Source organism: Ahaetulla prasina, chromosome 11 (assembly GCF_028640845.1).
Source record: "Ahaetulla prasina isolate Xishuangbanna chromosome 11, ASM2864084v1, whole genome shotgun sequence".
Taxonomy (NCBI): Eukaryota; Metazoa; Chordata; class Lepidosauria; order Squamata; family Colubridae; genus Ahaetulla; species Ahaetulla prasina.
This window is the reverse complement of record NC_080549.1, coordinates 11130489-11142954: the sequence shown is the minus strand read 5'-3', so window position 1 is coordinate 11142954 and position 12466 is coordinate 11130489.

Here is a 12466-nt window from a genome sequence, read left to right as displayed (position 1 = left end):
ATGCCTGTTGCACACCTAACATGCGCTGCATGTGCGTGCACACTTTTACAAATACTATGTCAGCTTTGGAATCCATACTAGGCTGAAGGCTTCCACGCTGCCACTTTCCCATGTGTGAAAAGTAGGAGGGGGGATTTGATAGAAAGGGCTATTAGACAGAATAACATTCTTCCTGCCAGTCAAGGTCAGGCCAAGACTGCATCTGGAGAAGGAGTGGTCGGAGAGAAGTCTCGAGGTGGGACGGTTGGCGATTGGAGCACGTGATCGGCAGAGGAGTCAAGGGATGGTGGTCTGGGGTTTTGTACTACTGAGGGGAAAACCCAGATCTCCAGATTCGGAGTTTATCCAGCTGTGCCAGTTTACCTATGCTAGTAAAAGAACTTTGAAAGATGTTTGCTTCGGAGTCTTTTCTGCAGGAGGGGAGTTTTCTGGAACGCTGACATACTAACCTTCTGTGTTACCACTTGGGAGTAACATACCTGAGGCGTAGCAATCCACTCTGCTGCACCAATCAGCTGAGAAGATAAAGATAAGTAAAGTGCAGGGCAGTGGTGGGATTCAAGTAATTTAACAACCGGTTCTCTGCCCTAATGATTTCTTCTAACAACCAGTTTGCCAAACTGTTCAGAAAGTTAACAACCGGTTCTCCCGAAGTGGTGCGAACTGGCTGAATCCCACCACTGGTGCAGGGGTAAGCGGGTGGCCCGACCTGATTGTCGGAGCGAACCGGTTTGCTCCCAGCTGATCGTTGGAGCTACAGATTCGCCCGAACTGGTCTGAACCAGTAGAATCCCACCCCTGACTACAATCAGAAAGGCAAAGCTGCTAATTGTGCAAGGAGCCAAATTTGGAATCTTGGGTTGGATACCCTAACCCTGCACGTGGAAATTCCACGCACACCCTTTCTGTCCGGTTTTCACTGAAAAACCCAGAAAATGAGGACACGAGATAGACAATGGCATAGTTTACATAGCTAATACAGGAGTTGAAAATCCTTTTTGTGTAGGCTGCAGACAATAAGTTGGTCATTGCTTATATTACAGTGCAGAGGCTGAGTGGAGAGCCAGATCAATGAAGACAGGGATTTTTTTCCCTCCCAAGTCTGTAGCTGCAGAGGGAAGCTAGAAAAGAGGGGAGAAGTTCTGAATGCTAAGCTTGTTCTCTTTTTCCCCCCATCTTTGAAACATGCAGGGAGAGAGGGGAAAAACAATTTCATTTCATATTTTTCGAACCCTGTCTTCTACCCCTGTGGGAGCCCTTTTGCTAAAGGGGCCTATTTAAAAAAACATAACATATAAATATATTTATTAGTTAAATTTTATGTACTGCTGGAGGCCTTCAGATTCTAGGGAAAACTCAGCTCACAAACACATGACCAAATAGCCGTTTTTTAAACATTTTATTTGGAACAATATCAAAAAAAACCCTCCTCCAGCAGAGAATTTAAATCTAGCGTGCCCTTATTCAGGAGATTCTCTCTTGAGTTGCATCATTGTGAGTTGTACAAGCTCACAAGCTGGCCAACAGGACTCCCACAATTCTCTCAAATCAGATTCTTCAAGTGCCCTTCATTAAGCACTGGGTGATAAACATCTCCTGGACATCTTGACTTTAGAATAGCAGAGTTGGAAGATTCCTTGGAGGTCTTCTAGTCCAACCCCCTGCTTAGGCAGGAAACCCTACATCACTTCAGACAATTGGTTATCCAATATCTTCTTAAAAACTTCCAGAACTTCCAGAACTTCTGGTGGCAAGTTGTTCCACTGATTAATTGTTCTCACTGTCAGGAAATTTCTCCTTAGTTCTAAGTTGCTTCTCTCCTTGATTAGTTTCCACCCGTTGCGTCTTGTTCTACCTTCAGGTGCTTTGGAGGATAGCTTGACTCCCTCTTCTTTGTGGCAGCCCCTGAGATATTGGAACACAACTTTGTTGTTGTTGAGTCACTAGGTTATATCTGATTCTTTATTGCCCCCTGGACCATAGCACACCAGATCTCCCTGTCCTCCACCATCTCCATGATCCTGCCCAAACTCATGTTCATTGCATCAATGACCATTACCTAACCATCTCATCCTCTGCTCATCCCCTTCTCTTTTTGCCTTCCATCTTTCCCAACATTAGGGTTGTTTCCACTCAGTCCTTTCTTCTCATTTGGTGGCCAAAGTATTTGAACATCTTGACTAGGTTGGACTTTCAAAGCAGTCAAATACATTGTCTACCATAGCAAGCATACAGTATCTTCTCCGGGCTTCAGAAATTAGGGTGTATCTATTTAGATGCAGAAAACTCTTGCTGCTATCTAGTTGTCATATGGATTTGTCAGGCTCCAAGTAATGCACCCAGCACAAATCGAACTCGGAGGCATTGCTTCCCCTCAAAGAACAAATTTATTTAGATACATCACCGTGGCGCTACTGATGAAAAGCCAGTACTAAAGTTTCCACCCCAATGTAAGTTTGAGTTTCTCAAGTTTCCAAAACAAACTGTCACATTGTCCAATCAAGATGGGAGCTGGTTGCTTGGCAACATTTCTCTGCCTCTTCCTCCTTCTCCAATTAGCCAGATGTTGGAATGTGGTTGACTCATCAGTTAAAAAGGTAAAGGTTCCCCTCGCACATATTATGCTAGTTATTCCCGACTCTAGGGGGAGGTGCTCATCTCTGTTTCAAAGCCGAAGAGCCAGCACTGTCCAAAGACATCTCCGTGGTCATGTGGCTGGCATGACTCAACGCCAAAGGCGCACAGAACGCTATTCCCTTCCCACCAAAGGTGGTCCCTATTTTTCTACTTGCATTTTTTACGTGCCTTCGAACTGCTAAATTGGCAGAAGCTGGGACATGTAACGGGAGCTCACCCCATTACACAGCAGCACTAGGGATTCAAACCGCTGAGCTGCCGACCTTTCGATCGACAAGCTCAACGTCCTAGCCCCTGAGCCACCGCATCCTCATCAGTTAGAAATGCTGTTTTGACTGAAGGCTCTATCCTCCCTTCGGCTCCAAACTGTGTCAAGCTGAATGCATGTCAGAATGCCCAAGGACGCAAACAATCCCACACCCCAATCAAACTCAGGCTTGACAGGATTTCTACTAACTGGATGCTCCTTGTGATAGATGCTCCATGATTTGAGAGAACATTGGTTTATACAAATAAGGTAAAGGTAAAGGTTCCCCTCGCACATACGTAGTAGTCGTTCATGACACTAGGGGGTGGTGCTCATCTCCGTTTCAAAGCTGAAGTGACAGCGCTGTCCGAAGATGACTCCATGGTCATGTACACCAAAGGCGCACGGAATGCTGTTCCCTTCCCACCAAAGGTGGTCCCTATTGTTCTACTTGCATTTTTAAGTGCTTTTGAACTGCTAGGTTGGCAGAAGCTGGGACAAGTAACAGGAGCTCACCCCATTATGCGGCACTAGGGATTCGAACTGCTGAACTGCCGACCTTTTGATCAACAGGCTCAGTGTCTTAGCCACTCAGCCACCACATCCCTAATATATATATCTTCAAATGACTGTGTCAAGGGCAAGTATTTTGGGTGCGTACAAGGACTCAAAAGGAGATGATCCAAATTCTATCATCTTCCGTACCAGAAGGCTCTAAGGACAAATAGGGGTTAATTTTCCATTTCAAGCATTCCAGCTCCTGGATGTTAAGTCAACCTTTCCAAGCATATGGCCAGCCATATATATGCAGAGTAATCCCTTCTGTAGCATGAAAACAGTTTGGGATTGTATGCTAGGTCTCACATGGATGGATATACAAATGAGTGGACTTTGCAAAGTGACATTTGAAAGAGCAAAAAGCTATGATTTTTTGGCAGACATTTAAAATTCTAGCCATGCAGAGCTATCACCTCTCTGAGCAACGTGGGGGAAGGGGGAGGGGAGGATTGCCTAAAATTCTCAGCTTTTTATATTGTTCATTAAAAAATGGCCTTGAGCTTCACCCAAAGGGCGAAATTCACCTACCACCCTCCCCGCCCACTGTAAACAAATATGGACGTGCAAATTAAAGAAGGCAGTTGCTTCTTTGATAGAAGTATTTCCGGGCTGGTCTGTAGAGCTTTCAAACTGGTGGGTTAATATAGCATCATTTCCTGCCCATCGCCCAACAAAAATGACATCGGAAAAATTATTGAGATGGAGAAAGCAACATAAAATGCTTGAATGCTTTCAACCTTGGAACTACCACTGCTTAGAGCTTTGAAGGGAAGGAGAAGGTATTCAGGTAATAGTCTCAAAGGTGCTTTTCTAAAAGGCAACTGGACTGTTTTTCTTTGAGGAAGGAGTAATTTTACTTCTCATCCAAGAAGCTTCGTCAGTTCTGACTGGATCAGTATCCATCCTTCCATCCCCTCCACCATCCAGTCACAACTGATGACATTTCTTGGAATTAAAAAAAACCCTGTACAAATGGTGGTAGATTTTAGGAGAAACCCTCCTATACTACCACCTCTTACAATACTAGACCTCACAGTATCAACAGTAGATTCCTTCACGTTTCTAGGTTCTATCATATCTCAAGACTTAAAATGGACACCTAACATCAAAAACGTCATCAAAAAAGCTCAACAAAGGATCTTCTTTCTGCGCCAACTCAAGAAGCTCAAACTGCCCAAGGAGCTGCTGATACAGTTCTACAGAGGAATTATTGAGTCTGTCATCTGCACCTCCATAGCTGTCTAGTTTGGCTCTGCAACCCAGCAAGAAAGACACAGACTTCAGAGGATAATTAGAACTGCAGAAAAAACAATGGCTACCAACCTGACTTCCATTGAGGACCTGTATACTGAACGAGTCAAAAAGAGGGCTGTGAAAATATCTACAGACCCCTCACATCCAGGACATAAACTGTTTCAACTCCTACCCCCAAAACGATGCTACAGAACACTGCACACCAGAACAACTAGAAACAAGAATAGTTTTTTTCCTGAATGCCATCACTCTGCTAAACCACTAATTCCCACAACACTGTCAAATTAACTACTAAGACTGTATTACTATTCTTCTTCTCATCCTTACTAGTACCTATCTCTTCCCACTTATGGCTATATCCATGTTGCTTGTATCTCTACAATTTATATTGTTTTATTGTTTCCTAATATGATTTGATTGCTTATTAGTATCCTATGACTATCACTAAGTGTTGTATCTTATGATTCTTAACAAATATATTTTAAATATATTTTACACCAAAGACAAATTCCTTGTGTGTCCAATCACCCTTGGCCAGTAATAGAATAGAATAGAATAGAATAGAATAGAATTTTTATTGGCCAAGGGTGATTGGACACACAAGGAATTTGTCTTGGTGCATATGCTCTCAGTGTACATAAAAGAAAAGATACGTTCATCAAGGTACAACATTTACAACACAATTGATGGTCAGTATATCAATATAAATCATAAGGATTCTATTCTATTCTATTCTATTCTATTCTATTCTATTCTATTCCCACCTCTGCTCTGAATATGTTGGACTCCAGCTCTAACAATCATTGTAGGGAGGCTGAGGTACTTCATTCATGAAATTGCTCCTCCTACCCAGAAGAACTTTCTCTAAGGAATTTTCCAAATGAAAAGGTTCAAAATAATAATAATAAAGTTGACTTTGTATATAATATACAAATGGATTAAGACTATTGCTTAACATAGTGTAAGCCACCCTGAGTCTTCGGAGAAGGGTGGGATATAAATTCAAATAAAAAAAAATGCAAGGAAGTAGATTTTGGGCTGACATCAATAATTGTTTCCTAAGGATAAGAAGTGCTCAATGGAGGAACAGACATAGGGCATGGTCTCTCCTTTGTTGAGGAAGTTTAGTCACTGATGACCATCTATGAAGAAGGATGTTTTTTTTCATATAGAATCTCAAATTTTCTTTTTGACTCTAAGATTCCAATCGATGATTGCAAATGTTGGCTTTTCTATTTGGATAACGTAGCGGGGGGGGAGTTTTATTTTGGGACAGCTAATATTATTCTTTTATATAGTGCATTTTTATAGACTGCATTTTGAAAAAAGTTTCTAATAGCTTTGTAGAAGAGAGAAGGGCAGCTTGTGAAAGTATATAAAATTGACTTTGGCCATTAATCAGTCTAAGCCACGGTTATATTTCTGATCAGCATTTTCTCAACCCTGTAATCTGAGATCTTTTAATTGCATTTTGTTATCATGAAACCTGATTATAGTATTATAAATAACCAGAAATGTCAGCTCTGGAATATAGTACCCACACGGAAAAAAGATGGAGTTTTGTCCAATATTCTTGAGAAAATAACAGTGCAGAAACAAATTATGGTTACTGTCTTTTCATATCAAGTCTTAGGCCAATATTTCTCATCGCTTCATTCTCATGGCTGAGAATCTAAGTTCTCCAGCTAGCTGAGAAGACATTCAAGTATAAAAGCAGCTATAACCTTATAACCGAGTCATAACCCAACGTTGTGGTCTTGGGCCTTGGGCACTTGGGCCACCACAGGCACCCATGACAGGAGTGAGGTTGAGCTGGCCACGCTCATCCCAGCCCCCTGAGGTCAAACACAACCCTGATGTGGCCCTCAATGAAATTGAGTTTGACACCCCTGCTTTAGTCCAAGACACGACATGGGACCTTCTTTTGGGACCCAGTGTTCTGTCCCCCTCACCTCAGTCCAAGCGATGACTTAATTAGCCGGCACTATCAGCTCTGGTAGCAAACTAGCAGGCATCTGCCAAGTGTCTCTGTTATCTCTCTTGATGCCAATGAGTCAACAAACAGTACTTCACCTCTTAGTTAAGCAGTTGATTTGCCTGCTACAAAGAGGCATAGCAGCCCTTGCTGCTTTTATATCCTGTGGGGTGTGGCTCCATGACTCAGCACTTCCTAGGCCTGCCCCACCCCTGCTTGTGTTGTTCCTGCCTCTCCTGCCTACGAAACTTAGGGTCCAGCCAGGCCTGATTGCCATCAGCTGGGTCTGGAGGCGTGGCCTGGGGGGGAAGAGTCAGGGGACGGAGGCCTCATTATCTCCTCCACCTGGCCTGGCTCTGGCTCCTGGAGCTGAGCCAGGGAAGCCGGTGCTCCAAAGGTAAGTCCTGATGGCCCTTCCCCCTCACTTTCCGAGTCACTTTCTGGCAGGGGGCCCGGCTTGGGGGGCGCAGACACAACACCCAGGTTCAGATTGTCACCAGTAAAATATTCAATTTTAAGCATCGGCATAGAGCGGGGTTTTTTTTTCCTGCTCTTTCTCTACTCCTTTTTTTTTAATCCATTATTTTTACCTTAGAAATGTTCAGTTTTTTGCTTTCATTGATGGGGGGGGGGGAAACGCATTTTGTTTCATAGAGTGTTAAGAAGGCAATATAACTAGACTAATGAATTAATGCAAAGCTGCATTGTTTTCATATACCATGTTTCCCCCCATCCCCCTTGATATACTCCAGAGGGATGTCATATTTCTATCACATGGTTCCAACATGAGCGGAGTTTGCCACCATGTCTAGCTTTGATAAACCCTGGAGATCTTCCAAAAGACTAGTTTTGCCTCTCTGGGACAGAAATTGAGTTTCCTCTTCTTGATATTTGACATAGAACAATCAATAAGTGGAACAACTTGCCTGCAGAAGTTGTGAATGCTCCAACACTGGAAATTTTTAAGAAAATGTTGAATAACCATTTGTCTGAAATGGTGTACGGTTTCCTGCCTCGGCAGGGGGTTGGACTAGAAGACCTCCAAGGTCCCTTCCAACTCTGTTATTATGTTATATACAAAATTACGGACTGGAGCTGCAGGATCAAGATAGAATCAAGATCACACGAAATGTCAGTACTACTACTTTATAAGGCCTTGGTGAGGCCACACTTGGAATACTGAATCCAGTATTGGTCGCCACAATGTAAAAAAGATGTGGAGACTCTAGAAAGAATGCAGAGAAGAACAACAAAGATGATTTGGGGACTGGAGGCTAAAACACATGGAGAACGTTGCTGGAACTGGGTATGTCTAGTTTAATGAAAAGAAGAACTAGGGGAGACATGATAGCAGTGTTTCAATATATAAGGGGCTGCCACATAGAAGAGGGAGTCAAGCTATTCTCCAAAGCACCTGAGGGCAGGACAAGAAGCAATGGGTGGAAACTAATCAAGGAGAGAAGCAACCTGGAACTGAAGAGAAATTTCCTGACAGTGAGAACAATTAACCAGTGGAATAGCTTACCTCCAGAAGTTGTGAATGCTCCAACACTGGAAGTTTTTAAGAAGAGATTGGTCAATCGTTTGCCTGAAATGCTATAGGGTTTCTTGCCTGAGCAGGGGGTTAGACTAGAAAGACCCCCAAGGTCCCTTCCAACTCTGTTATTCTGTTATTATGTTATATACAAAATTACGGACTGGAGCTGCAGGATCAAGATAGAATCAAGATCACACGAAATGTCAGTACTACTACTTTATAAGGCCTTGGTGAGGCCACACTTGGAATACTGAATCCAGTATTGGTCGCCACAATGTAAAAAAGATGTGGAGACTCTAGAAAGAATGCAGAGAAGAACAACAAAGATGATTTGGGGACTGGAGGCTAAAACACATGGAGAACGTTGCTGGAACTGGGTATGTCTAGTTTAATGAAAAGAAGAACTAGGGGAGACATGATAGCAGTGTTTCAATATATAAGGGGCTGCCACATAGAAGAGGGAGTCAAGCTATTCTCCAAAGCACCTGAGGGCAGGACAAGAAGCAATGGGTGGAAACTAATCAAGGAGAGAAGCAACCTGGAACTGAAGAGAAATTTCCTGACAGTGAGAACAATTAACCAGTGGAATAGCTTACCTCCAGAAGTTGTGAATGCTCCAACACTGGAAGTTTTTAAGAAGAGATTGGTCAATCGTTTGTCTGAAATGCTATAGGGTTTCTTGCCTGAGCAGGGGGTTAGACTAGAAAGACCCCCAAGGTCCCTTCCAACTCTGTTATTCTGTTATTATTCTGCACACACAATAATGTGACTAATGGAAGGTGGTTGTTTTTTGCCCCTTCTTCTAATGCTGCATCTTTTTTTTTTACAAAGGAAATGACAGTGGAGAAGAATTGGTCCTGAGAAATGCCACAAAGTCAGCTTGCCTCCACTGCTGCTTGAGGCTATTGTCAGTGTTGCTAAGTAAGCAGTGAAAATCGTTCCTTTAATAGGAAAAAGCTTAGGTACCATGGTGATAGCTTTTTATAGAGCACCTAACAAACAGTTGCAGAAGGAAGGGATGGGGGAATGTCCACCACTAAGACAAGGGTTGAGAATTGTAGCAGTTGGAGATGTTTCGCAGCTCTGTTTGAAAAAGCAAAATTGATTTGGAGATTTATGTTGTTAACGTCTGTAAGGATATAACTTGTTGCTGGCAATCCTTATGATTTATATTGATATATTGATCATCAATTGTGTTGTAAATGTTGTACCTTGATGAACGTATCTTTTCTTTTATGTACACTGAGAGCATATGCACCAAGACAAATTCCTTGTGTGTCCAATCACACTTGGCCAATAAAAATTCTATTCTATTCTATTCTATTCTATTCCATATACACCAGTAGCTGGTATCCAAAGGATGACAAACACATGCCTGGATAATTTCAACAGGCTTAAAGAACAGTGTCTTCTCCTTCTTCTGCATCTTCTCCTTGCTCATGATGTCCCTCCAGAAATGTCACCAGGCTTCAAGAGTCTCTCCTGGGAACATAACAAAATTCTGGTGCACATGAAGGGTAATATCTGAGATTGGAAAAAAAAGAGAGAGAGAAAGAGATATTCAGGATGACAATAAGGATGTCTGTCATTGAACATTCTGTTTTCCAAAGTGGTCAACCACATTGTGGAGTTTGGTTCAGATAGGGGTGTGTTTGTGTGTGTGTGTCATAAATGGCTTCTTTGAAAATTTCCACTACTGAAAAAGCCTCTGGATGGAGTTTCTTCTTAATGCTTTCCTTGGAATTTCATGGAAGAAAGTAACTAGAGAAGTTGCAATCAACTGACAAGAACAGAATAGAATAGAATAGAATTTTTTATTGGCCAAGTGTGATTGGACACACAAGGAGTTTGTCTTTGGTACATATGCTCTCAGTGTACATAAAAGAAAAGATACCTTCATTAAGAATTCTAAGGTACAATACTGAATGATAGTCATAGGGTACAAATAAGAATAGAATAGAATAGAATAGAATAGAATAGAATAGAATAGAATAGAATAGAATAGAATAGAATAGAATTCTTTATTGGCCAAGTGTGGTTGGACACACAAGAAAAACTAAAATATATACATAGGAGAATCATAAGATATAATACTTAGTGATAGTCATAGGATACTAATAAACAATCAAATCATACTACAAAACAATAAAAATAATATAAGTTGTAAAGATACAAGCAACATGGATATAGCCATAAGTGGGAAGAGATAGGTATTAGTAAGGCTGAGAAGAAGAATAGTAATACAGTCTCAATAGTTAATTTGACAGTCTTGTGGGAATGAGTGGTTTAACAGAATAATGGGGTTCGGGGAAAAACTGTTTTTGTGTCTAGTTGTTCTGGTGTGCAGAGCCCTATAGTGTCATTCTGAGGACATGAGTTCAAACAGTTTATATCCAGGATATAAAGGGTCTGTAGATATTTTCATAGCCTTCTTTTTGACTCGTGCAGTATACAGGTCCTCAGGGGAAGGCAGGTTGGTAGCAATTGTTTTTTCCGCAGTTCTAACTGAAGTCTGTATCCGTCTCGTTTGGTTGCAGAACCAAACTGGACAGTTATGGAGGTGCAGATGACAGACTCAATAATTCCTCTGTAGAACTGTAGTACTATTTGTACACTGAAAGACATTACACACAGAGGAATTCAAGGAATGCATATACACACATACATACATATATACACACAGCCCTTGACCAACATATAAGTTCAGGGACAAGGACACCATACCTAACTCAAGAAAAAAAAAAGGAAGTTCTCTTTTTCTTCTTCTGAAATGGATCGTCTTTCAAGAAACTGGATAAGAAAAAAAAAAGGGAAGATAATTCTTCATTTTGGTTCTAGCACCATGATGGCGAACCTATGGCATGCGTGCCACAGGTGGCACACGCAGCCATATCAGTGGGCATGCAAGCTCAGCTCCACCATGCATGTGCGTGCAGGCCAGCTGGTTTCTGGACCTTCTGGGCCCACCAGAACTAGGGAAATAGGCTGTTTCCTGCCTCCAGAGGGTCCCACCGGAAGTTGGCAAATGGGCCATTTCTGACCTCCGGAGGACCTCCAGGGGGAGGGGAGGAGGCCTTTTTTCTCCCTCCCCAGACACCTAGAGAGGTTCTGGAGGCTGGGGACAGCAAGAAATGGGCCAAGCCACACCACACCCACCCAGCCACACCCACAGAACTGGTAGTAAAAAAAAAATTTGAATTCCATCACTGCTTTAGCTACTGCACCAAACTAGCTCTACTTTTAGTCACAAAAAGAAGGGATTCAAATGGCAGGCCTCTCCCTCAGTATATATATTTATTTTTTATTTATTTATATTTATATTTACATTTATATCCCGCACACACAAATGCCATCAGCTTTCCATCAGGCAGGATCATTTCCACAAACCTCCCAAGTAGAGAAAAGTAATAGAAAAGCAGCCATTCAGCACACTCCTTGGGAACCTGCTATAAAACGCTCTTGAGAGAGGAAATGAATTTTTTAGTCACAAAAAGAAGGGATTCAAATGGCAGGCCTCTCCCTCAGTATATATATTTATTATATATAAAATAAATCCAGCACAATAGGCTTTCTACCAAATCAAGAATGTGAGAGAAATAGCCATTGCAATTATTTTCTTGTTTGCTATCACCTAACCCTGGAAGTATTTCTTTTCGATTGCTGCAGGTTTCATATTGCCACTTTGGATAATAACAACTGCAAGTGGTTCGGTTTCCATAGTTGTTTGTTTTTTAAAGATGGTAATACGAATTTTCTCAGTTCCAGGAACCATTTCTCTCAAAAGCATTTTCAGGATTTGCCTCTTTGGAAGAGTGCACAGAACCTGCCTAAAAAGTAAATGTAAAGATTCCCTTCGCACATATGTGCTAGTCGTTCCCGACTCTAGGGGGCGGTGCTCATCTCCTTTTCAAAGCCAAAGAGCCAGCGCTGTCCGAAGACGTCTCCGTGGTCATGTGGCTGGCATGACTAAACACAAAAGCGCACGGAACGCTGTTACCTTCCCACCAAAGGCGGTCCCTATTTTTTCTACTTGCAAATTTTAACATGCTTGAGAACGGCTAGGTTGGCAGAAGCTGGGATAAGTCACGGGAGCTCACTCCATTATGTGGCACTAGGGATTTAAATCGCTGAACTGCCGACCTTTCGATCGACAAGCTCAGCATCTTAGCCACTGAGCCATCAGCTGTAAAAAAAATGTGGTTTTTTTTGGAAGACAGTGGTTCTCAACCTGTGGTCCACAGGCCCCTGGGGTCTCCGA